Source organism: Gymnoscopelus braueri (assembly GCF_963280865.1).
Source record: "Gymnoscopelus braueri genome assembly, chromosome: 10".
Taxonomy (NCBI): domain Eukaryota; kingdom Metazoa; phylum Chordata; class Actinopteri; order Myctophiformes; family Myctophidae; genus Gymnoscopelus; species Gymnoscopelus braueri.
In genome coordinates this window covers 2,322,324-2,346,984 of record NC_137611.1, presented here as the reverse complement: position 1 = coordinate 2,346,984, position 24,661 = coordinate 2,322,324, and positions in this window count along the sequence as shown.

Here is a 24,661-nt window from a genome sequence, read left to right as displayed (position 1 = left end):
AAGGTGCCCGGCACAGACAGAAAAATATCCCCAGATTAACTTAATTCAACCAAGATACGGGCTTGCCTAGAATTCTTGTTTGAATGTTAAATCTGGATAATATTCCTCAATTCCTGCGACCTACACGGTCATTGACAAACACATCCCCAGAATCAGATCTGGAAATAATCTATCATTTCTCATGCAATAAGGCTACCTAAGATAAAGTGACCCAGCAATCGGTAATGCTAGGAGCTGACAAAATTCTCTGTTTATTCAACCAGATTATGGGCAATGCCAAGGTCCCAGTCGAATACAGCAGAATCCACTATCGCTCCCCGCAACCTCGTTGCAGTCTGGTCACCAAGACAATCTGAAAGGAGAGAGCCCAATAGAATATTGGGGGGGAGGAATATGGGAGAAGCTCCGTACATACAAGGCTATGTCCCTCGCCCGATCGTAAGTCGGGGGAACATTCTAACACCTCATACGCACACCAGGCTCCTCTACCAACCAACCCCCCGAACAGAATTATACAGCAGTATTTATACAATTTGATTACATCCGACAAGCCTAATATGGCCTTCCTTCCCCAAAAGTCCCCCATTGCAACTAACACCATATATACATCCCTGTAGCAACGAGTCATAACATACAGTACGTTGTCAGAAACAGCAAGTCATTGATAAGAGGAAGTTATGGTGTAGGCCGTTCTGATGCAATCATGTCTGGCGGACCTCGGGCCCGCTCATCTTCATCATGGTGAACAGGATGTGGGTCAGATCCACACCCACGAAGACCCAGTCTCCTCGACAAGGTCCATAATAACAGTCACACTCTATCTGTAGCTCAATGGTGCAACCCGGAAGTGGATCTGTTCACTTCCGGTTTTACCAGAAAGTGGTAGAGATTATGCCTACCACTCCACCCCCCCCCCCCACCCCATGGGTACGCGGAATCCGAGATATGTCATTTCAATAACAATAAAAAAAATTAAGGACTGCCTTTTTTCACTTGCATAATATTGCAAATGTTAGGCATGTTAGGTGTGTGTGTGTGTGTGTGTGTGTGTGTGTGTGTGTGTGTGTGTGTGTGTGTGTGTGTGTGTGTGTGTGTGTGTGTGTGTGTGTGTGTGTGTGTGTGTGTGTGTGTGTGTGTGTGTGTGTGTGTGTGTGTGTGTGTGTGTGCATACAGTTCACATATTGTCCATAGTGGTGTAGCCTAATGTTAGACACCACATTATTCAAATCATTGTTTATTGTTCATTCCTAGTGAGCAATAATGTCTTCTATCCCTTATAAACACTCAGGAAATACTGCAGTTATTTTAGGTTACAGTATAAATCTTTATTCCTCCATAGACCCTCCAGAAAAACCCTCAGTATCAGTGGATCCACCAGGAGAAGTTGTTGAGGGCAGCAAAGTGACTCTGACCTGCAGCAGTGATGCCAACCCACCAGTAGACATCTACACCTGGTACAGAGACATCAGATCTATCTCCACTGGTCCTCAGCTGGTGAAGGACAATGTGTCTCCTGCAGACTCTGGACAGTACTTCTGTCAGGTGACAAACACACATGGATCACAGAGATCATCACCATACCATCTAGATGTTCAGTGTAAGTGGACTAAACTTTTTAGGTTATTTCTTTCTCTTCTTTATGTTTTACAGACAGCAACACAACAGCATCATTTGTTGAAGTTTGTTTAAGAGGGCTTTTAAAGTGACATAAATGTTTCTCCAACAGATGGTCCCAAGAATGTCCTTTTGGCAGTAAGTCCACCAGGAGATGTTGTCAAAGGAAGCTCAGTCACTTTCACCTGCAGCAGCAGTGGATCAAATCCACCAATCCAGAGTTACATCATTTTCAAAGGCAGAACTATAGTGGCAGAGAAGAACATAGAGACCATCTCTAACATCCAACCCAGTGACAGTGGAACATATTACTGTCAGGCAAAGAACAACATCACTACAGCCAGTTCACCTGAAGTCACTGTTGATGTTCACTGTGAGTATTTAATTCAATTAAGATCAATTATATTGATGACTTGTGCGTGCGTGAGTGCGTGCGTGTGGGTGTATTTTGGGGGAGGGCAGGTGGGGGTTGGCTATGCATGAACATTAATGAATACAGTTCAAGTGTTGTCCATATTATCATAGTTCATATTAGAAAGACATAGAAAGAGCAAGATAGAAAGGGGGAATTATTTAAAAAAATGTGTAGTTTAGAGAACATACGTTATTGATTACTTCAGTGTCCAGTGTTTCATTATTTTAACCAAAGTTGATTCATATTCATACATGAATTATTGTTGTTGTTCATTCCTAGTGGAAAATACTGTATACACAACAAAGTGTTATTTGAGTGTATGTTGAGTGTATGTTTATTTCTTCACAGACCCTCCGGCAATGTCCTCAGTATCAGTGGATCCACCAGGAGAAGTTGTTGAGGGCAGCAAAGTGACTCTGACCTGCAGGAGTGATGCCAACCCCCCAGTATACATCTACACCTGGTATAAAGGCGGAGACAGCAGATCTATCTCCACTGGTCCTCAGCTGGTGAAGGACAATGTGTCTCCTGCAGACTCTGGACAGTACGTCTGTCAGGTGACAAACACACATGGATCCCACAGTTCATCACCATACTATCTAGATGTTCAGTGTAAGTGAATTAAAATGTTTACATTTTAAAATATATTCAGCGTAGCGATAGTTCATGTAGGCATGGAAGGCAGTCGGTTAGATGCTAGCTCACTCTCCCCGGACCCCCCCCCCCCCCCAATTAATTATATACTTCATTACATCCACGTTCAACCTCTCTTAATTCTCATTCGCTACAAGCTAACTCACACACGCCCTCATTCCCACAGTGCAACTCAGGCGGTCTTTTTAATGGCGGTCTGTTCATTCTACGTGTTTAGCTGTCAAAGCTGGTCGTACAGCTTGTCTCCACCTCCCCGGCCTCCTTCTAGTTTCATATTATTAAGAGGATGATTCTGTGGATTGTACTGTGGTTCTATGGATTGATATGTGGTAGTACAGTAACTGTATCTATGTGGTAGTACAGTAACTGTATGTATGTGGTAGTACAGTAACTATATGTATGTGGTAGTACAGTAACTGTATGTATGTGGTAGTACAGTAACTATGTGGTAGTACAGTAACTGTATCTATGTGGTGGTACAGTAACTGTATGTATGTGGTAGTACAGTAACTATATGTATGTGGTAGTACAGTAACTGTATGTATGTGGTAGTACAGTAACTATATGTATGTGGTAGTACAGTAACTGTATGTATGTGGTAGTACAGTAACTATATGTATGTGGTAGTACAGTAACTGTATGTATGTGGTAGTACAGTAACTATGTGGTAGTACAGTAACTGTATCTATGTGGTGGTACAGTAACTGTATGTATGTGGTAGTACAGTAACTGTATGTATGTGGTAGTACAGTAACTATATATATGTGGTAGTACAGTAACTGTATGTATGTGGTAGTACAGTAACTGTATCTATGTGGTGGTACAGTAACTGTATGTATGTGGTAGTACAGTAACTGTATGTATGTGGTAGTACAGTAACTGTATGTATGTGGTAGTACAGTAACTGTATGTATGTATGTGGTAGTACAGTAACTGTATGTATGTGGTAGTACAGTAACTGTATGTATGTGGTAGTACAGTAACTGTATGTATGTGGTAGTACAGTAACTGTATGTATGTGGTAGTACAGTAACTGTATGTATGTGGTAGTACAGTAACTATATCTATGTGGTAGTACAGTAACCGTATGTGGTAGTACAGTAACTGTATGTATGTGGTAGTACAGTAACTGTATCTATGTGGTAGTACAGTAACCGTATGTGGTAGTACAGTAACTGTATCTATGTGGTAGTACAGTAACTGTATCTATGTGGTAGTACAGTAACTGTATGTACGTGGTAGTACAGTAACTGTATCTACGTGGTAGTACAGTAACTGTATCTATGTGGTAGTACAGTAACTGTATCTATGTGGTAGTACAGTAACTGTATCTATGTGGTAGTACAGTAACTGTATGTATGTGGTAGTACAGTAACTGTATCTACGTGGTAGTACAGTAACTGTATCTATGTGGTAGTACAGTAACTGTATCTACGCGGTAGTACAGTAACTGTATCTACGCGGTAGTACAGTAACTGTATCTTATGCTCTGCTCCGGGAGGTTTGTGATCTCAGAATGCTTGCACAGGTAATCTGTTGTATCACATGAGCAGAGTCACACCGCCAAACTGAATGCAATATCATTGCAATAAATGGTAAATGGTTAATCCTGAGCTGAAGTGTCTAAATGAATTTATTGTTTTTACAGACAACAATATACTTATATACTCTTGGTTGCTTGTTTTAGAAGAGAATGCACTTAATGCTTCTGGTGATTAGTAGTTTCGTTCCTACCTATGTTGAATGCACTTATTGTAAGTTGCTTTGGATAACATTACATTTGGTAATGTAATGTAATATAATGGGCTTATAAGGCATTATAACACGTGTTATAAATGTTTATGATCATGTATGACAACTTATTACAACGTTTATAATGTATAATAAGTGCTGGTCATAATGCATTATAAGCTGAGTGGAACAGCACAACATAACAACCTTAACTTTGTTAGTTGTAGTGTCTTTGTTAGAAGTTTTTATGCATAATTATAAACACTTATAACAAGTGTTATGAAGCATTGTAATGCATTATGATGCATTATAATGCATTATAAATGTGACTATAATGCATTATAGAAACGACCTTTAAGTAAAGTGGTACCTGGCAGTTATAATGTGCTGTTTCACTGAGTTTACGATGCATTAGGACCAGCACTTGTAAATTACATGAATATAAGTTATAATACTTCATACCCCTTGTTATAAGTTGTTATGTATAATCCTAAACATCTATAACAAGTGTTATAATGCCTTATAAGTGCATTATAATGCAATATAAATGTGATTATAATGCATAGACGCAACCTTTAAGTAAAGTGTTACCAAACATTTCTGTGGATCGTCAAAATAAGGTAAATCCGCTGGCAGTGGCGGATCCAATCCAATCCACTTTATGTATAGAGCACATTTAAAAACAACAGTGTTGAACCAAAGTGCTGTACACTCAGTAAAATACTAAAATAAACAAGAGAACACACACAATAATCAAGACAACGATTGACACAATGCCTGGGGAAGCAGCACCTTCTCAATCTGAATTTTCAAACGCCAAGGAGAACAAGTGAGTTTTCAAACGTGATTTCAACACAGGCAGGGTTTGAGACACTCTAACATGGGGTAGCAGCTTGTTCCACAATGTGGGCACTATGGAGGAAAATGGTTTTCAACTTGGTTGCTGGGACCTTAAGGAGTGACTGGTCAGTCGACCTCAAAGACCCTTGTACCATTATTGGGAGGTAGAAGTTCAGATATGTATAATGGTGCCAGCCCATTTAAAGACTTAAAGACAAACATTAAGGTCTTAAACTGAATCCTGTAACGAACAGGGAGCTAGTGTAGGAAGGCAAGAATCGGGGAGATGTGATCATATTTCCGTGCCCCTGTTAACACATTAACCGCCAAGAACGTAGTCCTACGGTCCGTTAAATCCAACCCGCTCCCATTCTACAGACGAAACTGAAACTCAATTCTCTTCCTGTAGTTTTTTCTCCTCGCATTTCACTGTTTAACGTAATCCGCTCTAACTACAACATGGATGCCCCGTTTGACACGCGATCTTCACTGGGAGATACAGGGAGATCTCGCGGATGTAAACAGACCGTGTAGAGCTCAATCTTAAGGATTTTAACAAGATCTATGGCGACATGAAAAAAACAACAAAAACACCTTGGCACTGGTGAGTACATTATGAGATTAACCTCTGGCGGTCGATGTGTTAAGAGGCGAGCGGTCGCGTTTTGGACTAACTGTAGTCGTGACAAGCAGGTTTGGCTAATGCCAACATAAAGTGCATTACAGTAGTCGAGTCGGGTTGAGATAAAAGCATGGATAAGACGTTCAAAGGTTAGTGACCACTGGTTTTAGAAAAGGCTGCAGGGGGCCCAGATCCAGAGAGGAGGTGTCGCAGGCGGTGCTGGGTCTGAACACCATGACCTCTGTTTTACTTTCATTAAAGTTAAGGACATTCAGGGCCATCCATGCTTGTATGTCCTTCAGACGGTCCATCAGTGTGTTCAGGGAGGTGGTGTCATTTTTTTTCCAGGGGCATATAGATCTGCGAGTCACCTGCATAGAAATGGTATGGAATGCCATGCTTTTTAAAAATCAAACCCAGAGGGAGGAGGTACAGGGAGAAAAGGATGGGGCCAAGAATTGAGCCCTGCGGGACTCCACATGGGAGAGGGGCAGAGGATGATGTGGAGTCACCTAGGGCTACAGAGAACGATCTGTTTGACAGATAGGAACTGAACCATGTTAACCCATTGATACCTGGAACGCATCTGTGTCACTTTAGATGTCTTTGGCTATTCAAAAATAGCAGATCTACAAGCTCATAGCGCGGCACCGAGTGCCGCGCTACGAGCTTGTAGATCTGCTATTTTTGAAAAATCGTGAAAAAATATTTTTTATATTCTTTTTCAAAAAACTGTTCGGATTTAGATTTTTTTTAAGAATCGCCTCAGGTCTTAATGGGTTAAAGCAGTGCCTCCGACGCCCACACAGCACTCTAGACGTGAGAGGAGAATGATGTGTTGTAAAGTGTCGAAGGCAGCTGTGAGGTCTAGAAGCACAAGGATCGTAGGATCACCAAGGTCAGTGGTTCTTAAAAGGTCATTTATAACTCTTAAAAGTGCTGACTCTGTACTGTGAAAGGCTTTGAAACCCGATTGGAAAACCTCAAGGAGATTATTTGTAGTTAAAAATGACTGAAGCTGTAGAAGTACGGCTTTCTCCAAAATTTTGGAGATGAACGGATAAATGAAGGAAACTGGAGGTAAGGAAACTGGAGGGGGTTGAGGTGTTCACTAACCGTCGGTCTCAGTTGGTTCACATTAGGCTGGAGTGCTTGTAATGACTCTGCGATGTGATCAAAGTCTCTCGTTCATCAGCCCTATAGAGCGTCGCAGTTCCCGCCCACTTCCTGTTTTTTTTTGGTGCCGGAAGAAAAAACTCAATGCATTTTTCCATTGACATTTCCAAAAATATTTATATCTATTAATTTAAGCCTCGAATCAAGCCATCATGACATGACATGAATCATGACCATAAACGTTTGATTCTGTGATTTTTTTTTTTGTTGAAAACGGCAAAACAAAGGGTATTTATTAAATATAGTATATCATATAATTAAATATAAAATAAAAAAAAAATCACAGAAAAAAACGTTTTATGGTCATGATTCATGTCATCTCGTGATGGCTTGATTCGAGGCTTAAATTAATAGATATAAATATTTTTGGAAATGTCAATGGAAAAATGCATTGAGTTTTTTCTTCCGGCACCAAAAAAAACAGGAAGTGGGCGGGAACTGCGACGCTCTATTGTCGTCTCGAATTGACTGTATGTTCCCCAAAACAGACGTATGGTTGCGTTTCAATGGAATTACATTTCCATTGTACCCTCTTCTCACTGTTTTGCAAACCGCTACTCTTTCTTCTCCGTATAATATATAATAATATGGCCGCCGTGTGAATATGGTATATGGCACCCGCTCCAGGCCGCTTCTCGTTCTGGACACGCATGTCCGCTTTTACCAGGGAATCGCGCAGCAGGAGCCCGTCACCAGCCGTGCCGCCATGGCGCGTCCATCCACTCCGGTCGGGATCAACTTCCGAAAACACAGGGGACATATCCATAGTCCTGTGGCCCAAAGAAAAAAAACAGGAACTTGGACTTAAAAGAAGTTAGGCCCCTGGTTCCCTTTGTTCAATGTCGTAGTGTATCGACTGTATCTAATTGTACCGCCGGCTGGTCGGACAGAAGAACAAAGAAAACACTGATTAATCCACTATATTTAAAGAAAAAACTAGGACTCCAAAAACTCACCTTATCAGGGGTATTGAGGCGAGACTCCACAATTACTTTACAGTCCAGTGTTTTATTATTTTGACCAAAGCTGATGTAATGACACCACATTATTCATACATTCATACTGCATTATAGTTATTGTTCATTCCTAGTGAAAATACTGTATACAGCAGTATAGCAAAGTGCAATTTGAGTGTATCAATGTTTATTTCTCCACAGACCCTCCGGCAATTCCCTCAGTATCAGTGAATCCACCAGGAGAGGTTGTTGAGGGCAGCAAAGTGACTCTGACCTGCAGCAGTGATGCCAACCCACTAGTAGACAGCTACACCTGGTACAGAGACAACAGATCTATCTCCACTGGTCCTCAGCTGGTGAAGGACAATGTGTCTCCTGCAGACTCTGGACAGTACGTCTGTGAGGTGACAAACAAACATGGATCACAGAGATCATCACCACACCATCTAGATGTTCAGTGTAAGTGGACTAAACTTTTTAGTTTTATTTATTTTTTTACAGACAGCAACACAACAACATAATTTGTTGAAGCGTGTTTAGTTTTTGTTGGGAGGGATTTGTGAACACATTATTGATTGTTTGTTTGTTATTTATTTTGTTTGTTAGGGAAAGAAGCAGGGACAGTATTACAGTCCCAAAGTGTATTATTTTATTTACCATTGCTTTGTCAATTATTATATTGTAATTCCTGCAGTTTTTTCCTTTAGTTAATGTTTCCCCTTGCAAAGTTAAAGGGCGATTGTTACAACGCTCCCAGTAGGCGAATCAAAATGTTGTCTTTTTTTCCCCCAGTCTGGATTGCATGGAACATGATGCAACTCCCCAAATACATTTGTGTCTGATTAGATGTTTTCAGTATTATGCATCAGTAAGATTTTTCATGTTCCATTCCGATTGGCTATGATTGCCAGCCAAAGTTTGTGGGAGGGGCCTGTTTAATACATTTAATTCCATTGAAGTGACGTGACTTTACACTTGGTTTTATTACCTTAGTAAACCTTTTCATAAAGACGTTATGTTTTCAGTCGCTAGTGTCAAGTCTTCTTTATGCGTTTTTTGCCTTCATTCTTTCTATTGATGATAAAGCAGGGTATGCTTTCGGGGCTTGTGATTGGTTCTACTGAGTGAAGACCCACCCCTCGCTCCCCTTCACACTGGGTGTGGTTTCACTAACTGATACATGTCTCACAAAACATGTCTGTAGAAACCAATGGCTGACGACACGGCTCTTAGTCCATATTGTTTACAGTCTATGAGCTGCTCCCTTGTTGGTGAAGGTTACTATGTCATCAAATCACCATGGCAACCGTGTTTGTTTGCTGCTGTACAGCCACATAGGTACAGGTTCCATGTACTGTAACACTCAAATTCATTAATTTGATATGTTTTCTCTTCAGCTCTCCAGGTTCAACCAACAGTCCACACAACAGGTAATCTATCTATCTATCTATCTATCTATCTATCTATCTATCTATCTATCTATCTATCTATCTATCTATCTATCTATCTATCTATCTATCTATCTGTGATGCGAGAGTACATACTAGCCAACACCTACTCCGGACAAATCTATTCATCTATCTGTCCTTTTGATTGATTGATTGATTGATTTATAGATAATAAATACTTAAACATTGGTTTATGTTTACCAGTCACCAGAACCATGGTTCTGGTGACTGGTATTGGCCTTCTAATGCATGAGGAGACAGTGTTTTTTCAATTACTGTTTTCATTATTTTTTTAATAATTAAAAACAAAGATAATAATAATAATAAATGAAAAAAGTAATTGAAAAAACAGTCTCCTCATGCATTAGATAGATAGGACAATATCAGTAACCAGAACCAAGGACAGGTGTTTTTAATTAATCGAACATATTATATATTGGAAGGGGGGGCATGTCTGATAAAAATGAATATCAAATATCTAAATAGCTCAATCAAGCAACTTAAAACATGTCTGGGGTGCTCACAAAAGCCTGAATAGACTTGACACCAAACCAAGATTAAAATGACAGCAAACATGTTTGAAAGTGAAATATCCCTGTAATGGTTTATTTCAAATAAACCAAAAGAAGCAAATACATTATTTGCTTCTATTTGCTTTACACATACTCACATGAACACTCTTAAATGCACGCACGCACGCACGCACGCACGCACGCACGCACGCACGCACGCACGCACGCACGCACGCACGCACGCACGCACGCACGCACGCACGCACGCACGCACGCACGCACGCACAGACAGACAGACAGACAGACAGACAGACAGACAGACAGACAGACAGACAGACAGACAGACAGACAGACAGACAGACAGACAGACAGACAGACAGACAGACAGACAGACAGACAGACAGACAGACAGACAGACAGACAGACAGACAGACAGACAGACAGACAGATCCTGTTCTCTCTAGCTCTCATGTTATGTCTCCATCTTGTCTAGACCTGTTCTCCCAGTGTGGCAGACCTGATCCCGGTGATACGACCAAGATCGTCAGAGGCCGGCCGTCTCTTCCTGGACATCATCCATGGCAGGTGTCTCTGCAGCGCAGAACCGCTGGTTCATCAGAACCGTTCACCCATGCATGTGGAGGCGTCCTCATTGCATCCTGTTGGGTCCTCACTGCTGCTCACTGCATGTAAGCTGCATTAAATTATTATTTTATGGTAATATGCAATGAGAGAAAACATGGATTCTCTTAAAGAAATATTTCCTGAAGCCATAATGACTTTGAGTGTCTTTCAGCATTTATTAACCAGTGGGATCTGGACGGAACAATCTGTAGTGACCTTTTGTCTGAGAATACCTCTTTACACTGAGCTGCAGCTCTGTGTTCCTATTGGCTGGGCTTCGAACAGCCATAATTCCAGTTCCCAGCATCGAAAACCTACGAAACTCCCTAGGTACACTTAGACGGCCAACACGGACAAGCTGAAATGTATTAAGCCCCGCCCCCTCTGTGTTCCTATTGGCTGGGCTTTAAACTAACCTAACCAAACCTTTAAACTAACCTAACTTTTCAGTTGATTGCCATACAGGCTTGTATTGTAGACAGAACGTCAAGGGCGTGACCTCGAGGGTGTGACCTCCCGGGACGCTGTTTCTGGGCGGAGTCTTGCCAAATTCATGCCACGTCCCCCCCACCCCCGATGGGCCCTGCCTAGTACAGCCTAGTCCAGCCTATTACAGCCTAGTCCAGCCTATTACAGCCTATTACCGCCTAGTCCAGCCAATTGAAACCACATGTTCATTTCCCATAGTGACTATGGTGCGTGAACATTCCCTGCTGCCTTTTGTGAACACGGCTGTGCCGACTATGTTTTATCAATGGGGGACAGCAGAGATCCACTATGTACACGACCAATAGTTTTACATTTCTAGGCTATAGTACAGTCCAGCCTCGTCCAGCCAATTACAACCTATTACAGCCTAGTACAGCCTAGTCCAGCATATTACAGCCTCGTACAGCCTAATCCAACCTATTTCAGCCTAGTCCAGCCTATTACAGCCTAGTCCAGCCTATCGCAGCCTAGTCCAGCCTAGTCCAACCTATTAAAGCCTAGTCCAGCTTAGTCCCGCCTATTACAGCCTAATCCAGCCTATTACAGCCTAGTCCAGCCTAGTACAGCCTAGTACAACCTAATAGAGCCTAGTACAGCCTGTACAACCTAGTCTTAACTAGTCCAGTCTGTTCCATGCTAGTATAGCCTATATCGCCCTCCCCTAGTCTGTTCTATCAAAAGGCTGGACTAGGCTAGACCTGGGTGTACTAGGCTGTACTGTACTAGACTCTACTGGTCTCTACTAGGCTGTTTTAAGCTCTAGTAGGCTGTGCTAGGCTGTAATAGGCTCTAATAGGCTGTACAAGGCAGATCTGTACTATGGTCTACAAAGGTTCATGCAAATCTATTGCTCGTGCACACACAAGCTATTGCCCGTGTATGCAGTGGTTAGTCCCAATGGGTTGAGGATCTACAGGGCTGACAAGAGCCTAGTACAGCCTAATAGAGCCTATTAGAGTCTAGTACAGCCTACTACAGCCTAATCTATCCTAGTCCAGTCTTATCAGTCCTAGCATAGCCTGGTACCCCCTCCCCTATTTTGTTCTCCCACCAGGCTGGACTAGGCTAGACCTGGTTTACTAGGCTTTACTCTACTAGACTCTGCTGGGCTCTAATAGTCTGTTTTCAGCTCTAGCAGGCTTTGCTAGGCTGTACTGGGCTCTATTAGGCTATAGAAGGCAATACTTTACTTTGGCCTACAAATATTCATGCTAAACTATTGCTTGTGCACACACAAGCTATTGCCCGTGTCAACAGTGGTTATGTCCCTATGGTCTGAGTATCTACAGGGCTGACAAGGGACTAGTACAGCCTAATAGAGCCTATTAGAGTCTGGTACAGCCTAGTACAACCTAGTCTAGCCTAGTCCAGCCTGTTCCATGCATAGTATAGCCTATACCACCCTCCCAAAAGGCTGGACTAGACTAGTCTTGGGTGTACTCGACTGTACTGTACTAGACTCTACTGGTCTCTAATAGGCTGTTTTAAGCTCTAGTAGGCTGTGCTAGGCTGTACTAGGCTCTATTAGACTGTACAAGGCAGATCTGTACTATGGTCTACAAAGGTCTACTTTGGCCTACAAATGTTCATGCAAAACTATTGGTCGTGAACACACAAACTATTGCCCGTGTACACAGTGGTTAATCCCAATGGTCTGAGTATCTACAGGGCTGACAAGGGACTAGTACAGCCTAATAGAGCCTATTAGAGTCTGGTACAGCCTAGTACAACCTAGTCTAGCCTAGTCCAGCCTATTCCATGCTAGTATAGCCTATACCACCCTCCCTTAGTCTGTTCTCCCAAAAGGCTGGACTAGACTAGTCTTGGGTGTTCTAGGCTGTACTGTACTGGTTGGTGCCAGAACGCATCCTTGCTTCGCTCCATTCCTGACTGGGAACGGCTCGGATGCATCACCATTTTCTTGGACCCTGGCTTGCATTCCATCATGAAAGGAAGCGATGAGATCGATCAACTTATCTGGACAGCCAAACTTGCCAAGGATCTTCCACAGGCCCTCACGATTGACTGTGTCAAAGGCCTTGGTGAGGTCGACAAACACCATATAAAGGCCTTTGTTCTGCTCTCTGCACTTTTCTTGCAACTGGCGGATGGCAAAGATCATCACACAAGTACCTCTGCCTGCGCGGAAACCACATTGGGATTCAGGGACAGCATTCTCAGCTACATGGCTGATGAGCCGGTTGAGGATGATTCTCGCCAAGATCTTTCCTGCGATGCTCAGGAGGGCTATACCGCGATGGTTATCGCAAGATGCCCTGTCCCCTTTCCTCTTGTAGATATGCACTATGGATGCGTCCTTGAAGTCTTGAGGGACTTCACCCTTCTTCCAGATTACCTGGTACAGGGACGTTAGCTTCTCTACTAGTGCCATACCTCCTCTCTTGTAGATGTCTGCGGGCAACCCATCACCTCCCGGTGCCTTTCCAGAATTGGTCTGTTGGAGAGCTTTCACTGTCTCTGCACTGGTAGGGGGGTCAGCCAGTTTGACTTTCACTGGCAGCTGAGGTATTATGGCAATTGCCTCTTCAGAAATTGAGGACTCTCTGTTTAAGAGCGAAGTGAACTGCCCAGCGTGCCAGGATGTCACTCTTGTCAGTGAGCAAGGCAGACTTGTCAGAGGAGCGGACTGGAATTGAACCAGTGGTTTTGGGCCCATAGACAGCACGCAGGCCTGCATGGAAAGACCCAAAGTCCTTCATGTCAGCAGCAAGCTGAAGGTCTTCCGCAATCTTATCCCACCAGTTGTTTTCCATCTGCCGAGTCCTCTCCTGCAGCTTTTGTTTGGCTTGTTGGTATTGCTACTTCTTCTGGCTGCAAGCCTTATCATCAAGATGTTGTTTGTGGGCTTCATGGAGCCTGTTGATGAGGATGTCAATCTCGGTATCATTCTCGTCAAACCAGTCTCTGTGCTTCCTTTTGACGAAACCGAGAGTGTGAGCAGCAGCAGTGTAGACACTCTCCTTAAAGATCTTCCACTGTTCTTCCATTTCTTCATTCTCTGGGTCAAAACTGCGCAGCGCTTCATTGATGTTTTCTTCTAGCGCATTGTTGTCACGTACTAAGCGTCCAACATTGAGCTTACGCATGGGCTTGTCTCGGGCTGTCTTCCTCCTCTGGGCAAGCTGGATGTTTATCTTGCTCCTGAGTAGACGATGGTCTGACCAGCATTCCGCACCTCTCATGCAGCGTGTGATGTGCACGTCACCTCTGTCTCTCTGGCGGACTATGACGTAGTCTAGCATGTGCCACTGTTTGGAGCGGGGGTGCATCCAGGTGTTCTTGTATCTGTGGGCTTGTTGGAAGAGAGTATTTGTGATAGACAGCTCATAATGCGCACATAGAGACAGCAGACGTAGGCCATTGGAATTGCAACTGCCGGTGCCATGGCGACCAAGGATGTTTGGCCAGGTAACATGGTCTGATCCCACTCGGGCATTGAAGTCCCCGAGTAAGAAGAGCTTGTCCTTGTGGCTAACCTTAGTGAGGAGGCTGCTGAGTTCTTCATAGAAGGCATCTTTGGCATCCTCAGGATTGGTCATGGTGGGAGCATAGGCACTGATGATGGTTGCATATTGATCTTTTCCTATCCTGATGCGCAGTGTCATGAGGCGGTCACTGATGCCCCGAGGCAGGCTGTCAAGTTGTCATGCTAAGTTTGTGCGAATAGCAAAGCCAACTCCGGAAGTTCTCACGTCGTCTTCGGGCTTCCCTATGCAATAGAAGGTGTAGCCTCCTCCAACTTCCTCAAACTGAGTCTCACCAGCGATTCTGGTCTCGCTCAGGGAAGCTATGTCAATCCGGTAGCGGCCAAGCATCCTGGCAATGAGGGCTGAGCGGCGCATTGGTCGATCGATTCTGTCGAGCAGAGTCCGTACGTTCCATGATCCGATTATTAGGGGGTTTCTCTGTTTCTTTTGTTTTTGTTTTCGACCGCTGAAATTGGATGGCCAGGTAGGTGCGGTTGCCTACCAGGCTAAACTGGGGCAGGCTTTTTTTAGGGAACCTTTTATATCCCCTTCCCCATACGGGGAGAGCAGTGCCATCCCTAGATAGGGCTGCTCTGTCGCTGTAGGAGGACACGGGCACCGTATCTGCCCCGATGTACGGTGGACGGCCATCACCCTACAACCGCCTACGTGCAGAGTCATGGCTAGAAGCTCCGAGCAACATCCTCTGCCTGCTCCCGTCGCCACTTCTCCATTGCCGCAGGACTTGGGGGGGTATGGGCTGGTGTGGATGTCAGGTGCCTTGGGCAGGATACCTGCATGTCATACCAGCACAAAGATTGTTTTAGGTGTTGAGCGGTCGTGCAGTCCTCTCAGCATCTCTCGATGCTGGGAACTAGAATTATGGCTGTTCGAAGCCCAGCCAATAGGAACACAGAGGGGGTGGGGCTTAATACATTTCAGCCTTTCCCTGTTGGCCGTCTAAGAGTACCTAAGGAGTTTCGTACGTTTTCGATGCTGGGAACTGGAGTTATGACTGTTTAACAAATTTGGCGAGAAACCGCGTCCCGGGAGGTCATAATGATGGTAAACGCCATTTACCATAGCATAGTATGGGAGGTGTACACAATGTTGCACGAATTTGGCGAGAGAAATGTTCATGTAAAACTATTGGTCGTGTACATAGTGGATCTCTGCTGTCCCCCATTGATAAATCATAGTCGGCATAGCCGTGTTCACGAAAGGCAGCAGGGAATGTTCACGCGCCATAGTAACTATGGGAAATGAACACGTGGTGTGCACTTGCCATAGTCATTAACATTGAAACTGCCTGAAGTGATCGCCAAAGTTAAGTTATTATTATTATTATTATTATTAAGAATCTGTGATTTATCCAAACCTGCCCTTTGGAGATGGATACATTTTAGGTCAAATTTAAGTTTCTTTCATGCTTGTGGTTGATTTTGGCGATTTTTGTAAACACTGGGTTAGACTTGCTCCCGTTGCATATTATAATTATAATCTATGATAATAAATCGGTAAAATCAGGCAAAAATAAGAATCAAATAACATTAAAATAATTATAATTAAAGAAAAAAATAAAACCCAAAAAGTACCAAAATCTGGAAATAAAATGAAAATCTTCACGCATGGACTGTGCACGCACATGCACGCGCGCGCAAGTGATTTTCTCCAGGGTGGGATGTCTGCGCACCAATCCAGACAGTGTCCCCACGGCGCGTCCATCCGCTTCTACCGGAATCTCCTTCCCTGGAAAACCACTGAAAAACACTGACGGTTCTCCCCACGTCCTGTGTCCCGTGACCAAATCCAGGGGCTTGTTTTTCTCGCACAGTGCTGTGCGTCCCAAGGTCATGTCTCCAATGTTTACATGGGTCGACGCCATCGTCCTATCGTTTTAACGACCCCCCGACTGTTCCATCAGAAAAGCCTACAAGAAACACGGTTTAAAACAAACAGCCAAAACAGCCAATTACCGACCTAATGTGACCTCTGCTATTTACTATCCGATTTGAAGAAGATTGACTTTTATTTAACATAATGTTTGTTCAGTAGCTCCAACAGGTCCATGGACATGCAGGTGGTCTTGGGGGGAGTGTACCTTTTGAGAAATGAAGACTCTGACCAGGTCATCCCTGTGGTGAGAGCCATCGTTCATGAGGATTACAGGGAATCATATTTCTCTGATGGTCATCTCTCCGCTGCTCATAGTGACATTGGTAAGGCCATGAATTGACATAAGACACAACATGATTAACTGTCAAACCAGATGTTAAATGTCTTTAATCTACAGAGTACTCTCTGGGTCTTTTATTGTGGCTGTGGTCCTTTGAGTGATTTAAACTCAGGTAATGTTGTGTTTAAATACCACACCTGGAGTTGGACACACCCCCTGTAAATGATGATCAGAAAATGCATCTGCTTATATTTCACATCAACAATTATTTTGGTGATGTCACATTCATACACGTTGATGCTTTTATTTGCGGTGAAATATTGACCTTGTTGAAAAAAATAAAAAATAAAGTCACTATATTGTCATGTTATATTTGTATTCTGTGTGGATGTACTCAGAACAGAAGCAGCAGTTTAAATCAATGTGAATTAATCACATGAAATAAAAGCTTCCTGTGTGCTCCAAAAACACTTCCTAGTTCAGACATCTGAACCAGTTCACAGAGTCAAGACATCTGAACCAGTTCACAGAGTCAGGACATCTGAACCAGTTCACAGAGTCAAGACATCTGAACCAGTTCAGAGTCAAGACATCTGAACCAGTTCACAGAGTCAAGACATCTGAACCAGTTCACAGAGTCAAGACATCTGAACCAGTTCACAGAGTCAGGACATCTGAACCAGTTCACAGAGTCAAGACATCTGAACCAGTTCAGAGTCAAGACATCTGAACCAGTTCACAGAGTCAAGACATCTGAACCAGTTCACAGAGTCAAGACATCTGAACCAGTTCACAGAGTGAGAACATCTGAACCAGTTCACAGAGTCAGAACATCTGAACCAGTTCACAGAGTCAGAACATCTGTAGTAGTTCACATAGTCAGGACATCTGAACTAGTTGTTCTGAACTATTCTGGAGGACCGTTACACCCAGCGCTGTCTAGTCTGGAGGACCTCTACACTGTCTAGTCTGGAGGACCTCTACACTGTCTAGTCTGGAGGACCTCTACACTGTCTAGTCTGGAGGACCTCTACACTGTCTAGTCTGGAGGACCTCTACACCCAGAGCAGCCTAGTCTGGAGGACCTCTACACTGTCTAGTCTGGAGGACCTCTACACTGTCTAGTCTGGCGGACCTCTACACTGTCTAGTCTGGAGGACCTCTACACCCAGAGCAGCCTAGTCTGGAGGACCTCTACACTGTCTAGTCTGGAGGACCTCTACACTGTCTAGTCTGGAGGACCTCTACACTGTCTAGTCTGGAGGACCTCTACACTGTCTAGTCTGGAGGATCTCTACACTGTCTAGTCTGGAGGACCTCTACACTGTCTAGTCTGGAGGACCTCTACACTGTCTAGTCTGGAGGACCTCTACACTGTCTAGTCTGGAGGACCTCTACACCCAGGGCTGCTTCAACAAATCCCTGAGGATAATTAAAGACCCCACCCACCCCCACAAAAGACTGTTCTCCCCTCTAAAGAGTGAAGGGATACAAGATCCTCTTTACATTAGCGCACACTATTAGGCTGAGGAACTTTTTTTTTCACAGGCCATCAGACTGTTAATTAACAGTGAAAAGTGACTGTGCAATAACCCTTTATACTTTGCACCCTGCACTTTCATTTAGTGTCTGCTAAATGCCTAAATTGTACATTGTTGTCAGATATGCTAATGAACCATTCTGTGTGTCAGCTTTACTTCAGCTGAACGTCACCCAAAGTCCACTCTGTGCCGTGGAAACCCGCCATGTTAAAACTGCCTGTCTGCCAAACCAGCTCTTCCCTGATGGCAAGGAGTGTGTGGTCTCTGGATGGGGTCTCACTGGTATGTATCTATCTACACATTACCACTGATCTGAATCACTGGTATGTATCTATCTACACATTACCACCTGATCTAAATCACTGGTATGTATCTATCTACACATTACACTGATCTGAATCAATGGTATGTATCTATCTACACATTACACTGATCTGAATCACTGGTATGTATCTATCTACACATTACCACTGATCTGATTCACTGGTATGTATCTATCTACACATTACCACTGATCTGAATCAACCTCATACCATAGACAGTTACAGCTACAGTGAATTTGGAAACCCAGGGAGTTTTAAATCTCACTAGAGTTTCACTAGAGAGAGTTAAAACTACCTAGCAGACTATGGAGTCAGATCAGTCTCAAAATAAGGTTGGGCCTGTGTCTTTACGGTTTAATATGGTTTTATGAAATCTTGATGGTTTGTCAGCAAAACGCTGTCACGTGATTATTGTTTAGGGAGGCAGTAGAGAATATCAGCGAGAGCAATAACAGCCGGAAATGGCTCAAAAATAAACGCTACAGGTCAATAAGTAAATACTTTGCGTATTTAGGAGACAGAAATGGTGAGCCAGCTAACGTGCTTAAGCCAATCTGCAAACTCTGCTTAAACAAAGTGTCGGCTAGCGATGGCAATACGTCAAATTTGACAAATCATCTAAGCCAGAGGTTCCCAACCACCGTGAGAAGGCGAAGTAGTATGGATTTTACAAATATGAATATATGTTCAAAATATAAACTTTTCAGGAAATGAAAAAAGATACATGTTTTTAACACATTCGGTGCCATCATTTTATAATAACAGATTACGTTCGGTGCCAGAAATCTCCCCGTTGAGCTGCGCGGCGCTGGTTAAGCTGTAGACTCCACCACGAGCAATCCATGTGAAACAAAGCACGCGTGCATTTTGCACGATGGTCCTGGCTAACGCCTGGAACGATAACATCTTTACCGTGGGTCACAATGGCGGAGCGATCGCGCATACGAAATGAGTCGTTTTCCCTAACGTAAAAAGTTTCGGAGTTCAAGGTCAAGGTCAAGGTCTTTATTAACCCTGTAAGACCCGGATATATTTGTACTTGCAAAAAAAAATTAAAAACCTTTCAGATGGTCTTGTAGGAGTATTTAGAAGAGGAAAATATAATGTTTTTAAAAAATATATGTTTTGGTAAGTTTTTATGTCCCAGAAGGGCAATTAGGTTTACAGCCGGAGTAGTGGTTTAAAACGTACAGACAATACAGGACAACAACAGACATGAGACACCATAGCATAAAACATAAGTCTGGGCGCATCTAGTGCAAGATATAAAACAAAAGGCTACCTTCAGAAATATAAAGTGCCGGTCATAAAGTGCTTGTTTCATCATCATCATCATCATCATCATCATCATCATCATCATCAAAAAACAGGAAAAAAAACTAAAAGATTGAAAACAGGTTCAGACCATGTTCGGCACCGAAGCGCTACTCTATGAAAACAGGTTCAGACCGTGTTCGGCACCCGATGTGTTAAGACAACACAGCACTGCATCATCAAAGTTGGTATGGTGACTTTATACATTGTCAGATACTTAAATATGTCCATATATTATCAACACTTTACACAAATACAGCTCAAGTGGAGTTAGGAGGTTTTTGACTATTAATGTGGAGATAGTTGTTTTGTCCATCATTGATTGATTGATTTATTGATTGATTGATTGATTACCTTATTAGTCAGAAATGTAAAAAGCACAAGGTACAGTCAGACATTAAGGCTAAAAGGATAAACAAAAAGAAGTTCTGTGGACATTGATGAGAATGATGAAGTCAGACAGAAAAAAACAGAGTTGTAGTTTTGTGGTTTGATCAACAGTTTGAGGATCCAATGGAGTTAGGAGGTTTAGTCAGAAGCTCTTTGTTAAAAATGCCCACAGACAGACTATAGAGTGTTCAAAAGCACTGATTTATTAACACATCGGGTGCCAAAAACGGTCCGGACCGTTTTTGAGAATCCAAACAAGACCCAATTTTATTTTTATACGTGGGGCCCGTGGGGGCGCTAACGAAACTTTGGGATCATCCAAGGAGTCTCTGAGAAGGAGAGGCCGGATGTGGATCCATGTAAAAAATCCTTCCGTTCGGCCTTTCCAGTGATAACTCCTTGACTAAAAGCTTGATATCTCCATTTCTTTTTAACGTGGTGGAAGCGAGCCGTTTTCGATCGGCGATCACTCTGCAATGGAGGATCGCGTTAGAAATATTATTGTTCCAGGCGTTAGTCGGGACCCTCCGCCGTCTCGCACGCACGCTTTGTTTACATGCACTTCCGCGTCGGAGCTTCTACAGCACAAAACGTATCAATGTAAGTGGATGGAAGAATAGCAGGCACTGAACGTATAATATTTTAATAAACCTCTGGCACCCAATGTGTTAAAGAAAATATAAACAGTTGAAGAACGGAGATAGTTGGTTTCTGCCCGGCAGCAAATATATGGATTGTAGCCTACAAATATGGATTGCAAGTATATGGATTGTACAAATATGGATTCCAAGTAAATGGATGTACAAATATATGCAGGCAATGTTGAGTCTCAAACTTCACGTCACCAGGCTTTTACACACGGCAGAGAAAGGTTGAGTCTTACAGTGACATCACTGGTGCATCCTTGGTATATTTATCCTAGTCTTTACACAAGCGTCAAGCAGTGAAAACACAAGAAGCTGTATTTTTGTCCACACTCAGGCTACACCCTAACCCTAACTCAGTGTTGTGTTGTTTTAAAAACATGTTAATATACTGATGTACTGAACAGCTGTACTGAACAGCTGTATTGATGTACTGAACAGCTGTATGGATGTACTGAACAGCTGTATTGATGTACTGAACAGCTGTACTGAACAGCTGTTCTGTATCTCTCTCACCAACACAGCTTCTGTGTGACAGTGAATCATGTCTGAGAGGAAACTATTTCCTCCTCATAAAGGTTCCTGTCTCATCTATTCCTCTCTATTTGTAATCAATCTATTCCTTTTCCTCTCTTTGTCTCTCTGTGTTCTTGAAACTCAGGGAATAACAAACGTTCAGACAGACTGTTGGGAGGCAAGGCTCCCTTGATCTCTAAGCAGAGCTGCATGGATCCAGGTGTCTATGGAGACCGACTGGATGACACCATGATCTGTGCAGGATACATGAAGGGAGGAGTTCACTTCTGCGAAGTGAGTGTGTGTGTGTGTGTGTGTGTGTGTGTGTGTGTGTGTGTGTGTGTGTGTGTGTGTGTGTGTGTGTGTGTGTGTGTGTGTGTGTGTGTGTGTGTGTGTGTGTGTGTGTGTGTGTGTGTGTGTGTGTGTGTGTGTGTGTGATTTGAAACATATATATATTTAAATAATCTATGACATCTATAAATAAAAAGAATTGGGGTGTCCCCCAAAAACCTGAAATGCATAGAAATCTATGCATTTCGGAACAGTTATTATGACTTTAATAATACAATAATACAAACACAACAAGTAATATTCATACCATAATAATCACAAGGAAACGCAATGCTTCAGCCATACAGCACACATGTATTGTGTATGTATGTGTTGCATTTTGAAATTGGCAATTGTTTCCAAACTATGAAAAAGTTAATACAATAATGCTTTGGAAATTTGTATGAAATAATGTTAAGTACGCATGATTTGAACCTGCAAAATGTACCCTTCAACTTATTGTTTATGCCATAATGACATCCACAAGTGTTGAAATTAGGCCTTAAATGTCAAATGTTCAAGCATGTTCAAATCATGTATACATTACCTTATTTCATACTATTTTCCAAAGCATAGAGGTTCTCAGGTGCCCATTATTCTAAGATCAAAATGCTTTGATTTAATTGACATGATTTCACATACCATGTTAGCCAGTCTGCGGTCGGTTAAGTTGGCAGACAAGGAACTGTGTCAGTGCTCCCTGGCTTCTTCTCACGTTATGTTGTTTAGGCTACATCATGGATTCTACCATGGCTAACTGAAAAGGTTTGCCTGGTTTGTACATAATCTTCTGTCACACATTATAGTCATCCTTATTTTCCCCAACTCAGTTATATACTTCTGACGTCTCAGTCTTTATTGTTTTCTTTACACATTCAACTTGTGTTACTGTCACATTGTCATGCTTGCAGGTTGTTGTGACTTCAATGGAGTGGAGGCAGGTTGTGGGGGGGAGACGTATATTAGCAACTCTGAAAGCGCTAACTCTCATTGGTCTTGTCATGACTACCAGAATCAGACCTGTGTTGCCAAGTCTGCTTATTTACCGCAACTTCTGGACAAGATTTGGCTTGTTTTGGGCTTGTTTTTGGAGGTTGGTTGGCTTATGTCTCTCATGAGACTTGGCAACACTGACTCAGACTCGCACAGCTCACATTCTAATGACAGTCACACAGTAACGAGACAGGACAGCACATAAATCGCCCTGTCATTCATATTGATTCCCTGACCTTAAAATACTGAACAAAGTACGTCCCGTATCAGTTCAATACGGGACACGTCTTTTAGTTTCCAAATATGGGACGATTCCGTATTTTACGGGACGGGTGGGAACCCTAATCTGACATGACACAAGCATATGCAGAAGTGCTTTTTATGTCAATGATGTCAACATTACATTCTAAACTACTGACAGTGAGGAGCAGAGTCACATGACTGACTGAGACCCAATGAGAGCAGAGAGATGGAGAAATCAGACCAGAGTAAAGGAGCTCAGATGAGAGCAGACTGATGGAGAAATCAGACCAAAAAAAATCACTTACAGAACCAGAAACTTACAGAACCGACATTTCTGGGCTTTTAGAACTACACACTTCTGTATATGCTGAATAATCAAATGATGTAAATAATTAGATGTATTTATTTATTTACTTACTTACTTATTCACATATTTACTTATTTACTTACTTAATTACTTATTGACCGAAACAAATGTACAACAACACAAAATTGCACAGTCGTAGTCAAAAGGATTAAAAAAAAGCCCTAGGTCTTACTTCCATTGTGGTCCCATTGATGTTAATGAGCGACCTGGTGGGGTGAAAAATAACAAGGTTAAGAACCTTACCATCTACGAGACATATGATAAATACAATCATTATCAGGACAAACTGCCATTCCACAGCCTTTTTTGGAAGCTAACCACTTGATGTCTGCAGGAAAACATTTTGACATAACTACTGCAGAATACAAGAAAAGAGTCATCTCCTATACAAGATTTAAACTTGCATGGATGGCACACAATTAGTGGAGCTACCTCTGGTGGGATAGTTATGAACATCCCTGACCCTGGAAAAGTAGTTGCATAAGTATTTTGGAGCAGCATTATTTACAATAATATGAACCATATACATTTTGATAAGAGAGACCTTCTCTTCCACTCTAAGCCACAGGCTGGCAAAGGGAGCAGGGAGGAGATGAGTTCTTGAATGGAGATTGAGGTTCAATTTATTTTGTGAGGTCTGCAATGTATTGAATAGGCTCTTAGAGGTGCTATTGTATAATCAAAATGACATGTGCCACTGCCAGGGTTTCCAGAGTACAACTGTCCCTAAATGTGGATACTCTTGCTAGAAATCTAACCTTTGAAATAAGTCTGAGAGCCAGAGTCTCACCAGAGAGGTTGTTGTCTAGAATGCAGCCTAAGTAGGTGAACATCTTCCTTAGCTGCAATTTTAAAGTGTCCTATTACTACTCCGAAACCAGGAGACCTCTTTCATTTTTATAATAATACATAATAGTAACTTGAATTTATATAGTGCCATTTAAAAACCCAAGGACGCTTTACATCAATAAAAAAACTAACTATCTGGCAAAAACCATTGTGAACAAGTGTCTCTTCAGGGCAGATTTGAAAGAGTCCAATGTTTGGAGGAGGTCTGACAGGTACTGTGGGGCTATAGAGGGCATGGAGAGCTTTATAGGTGAGGAGGAGCAATTTGTAGGTGATGCAGAACTTAACCGGAAGCAAGTGTAGAGTTCAAGGGTGGGGGCAATATGCTGCCAAGGCTTGGTACGGTTGAGCACTCTGGCAGTCTGTTCAGGGCTTTGTTGGGCGGGAGGTGATGTAAGCGTGGATG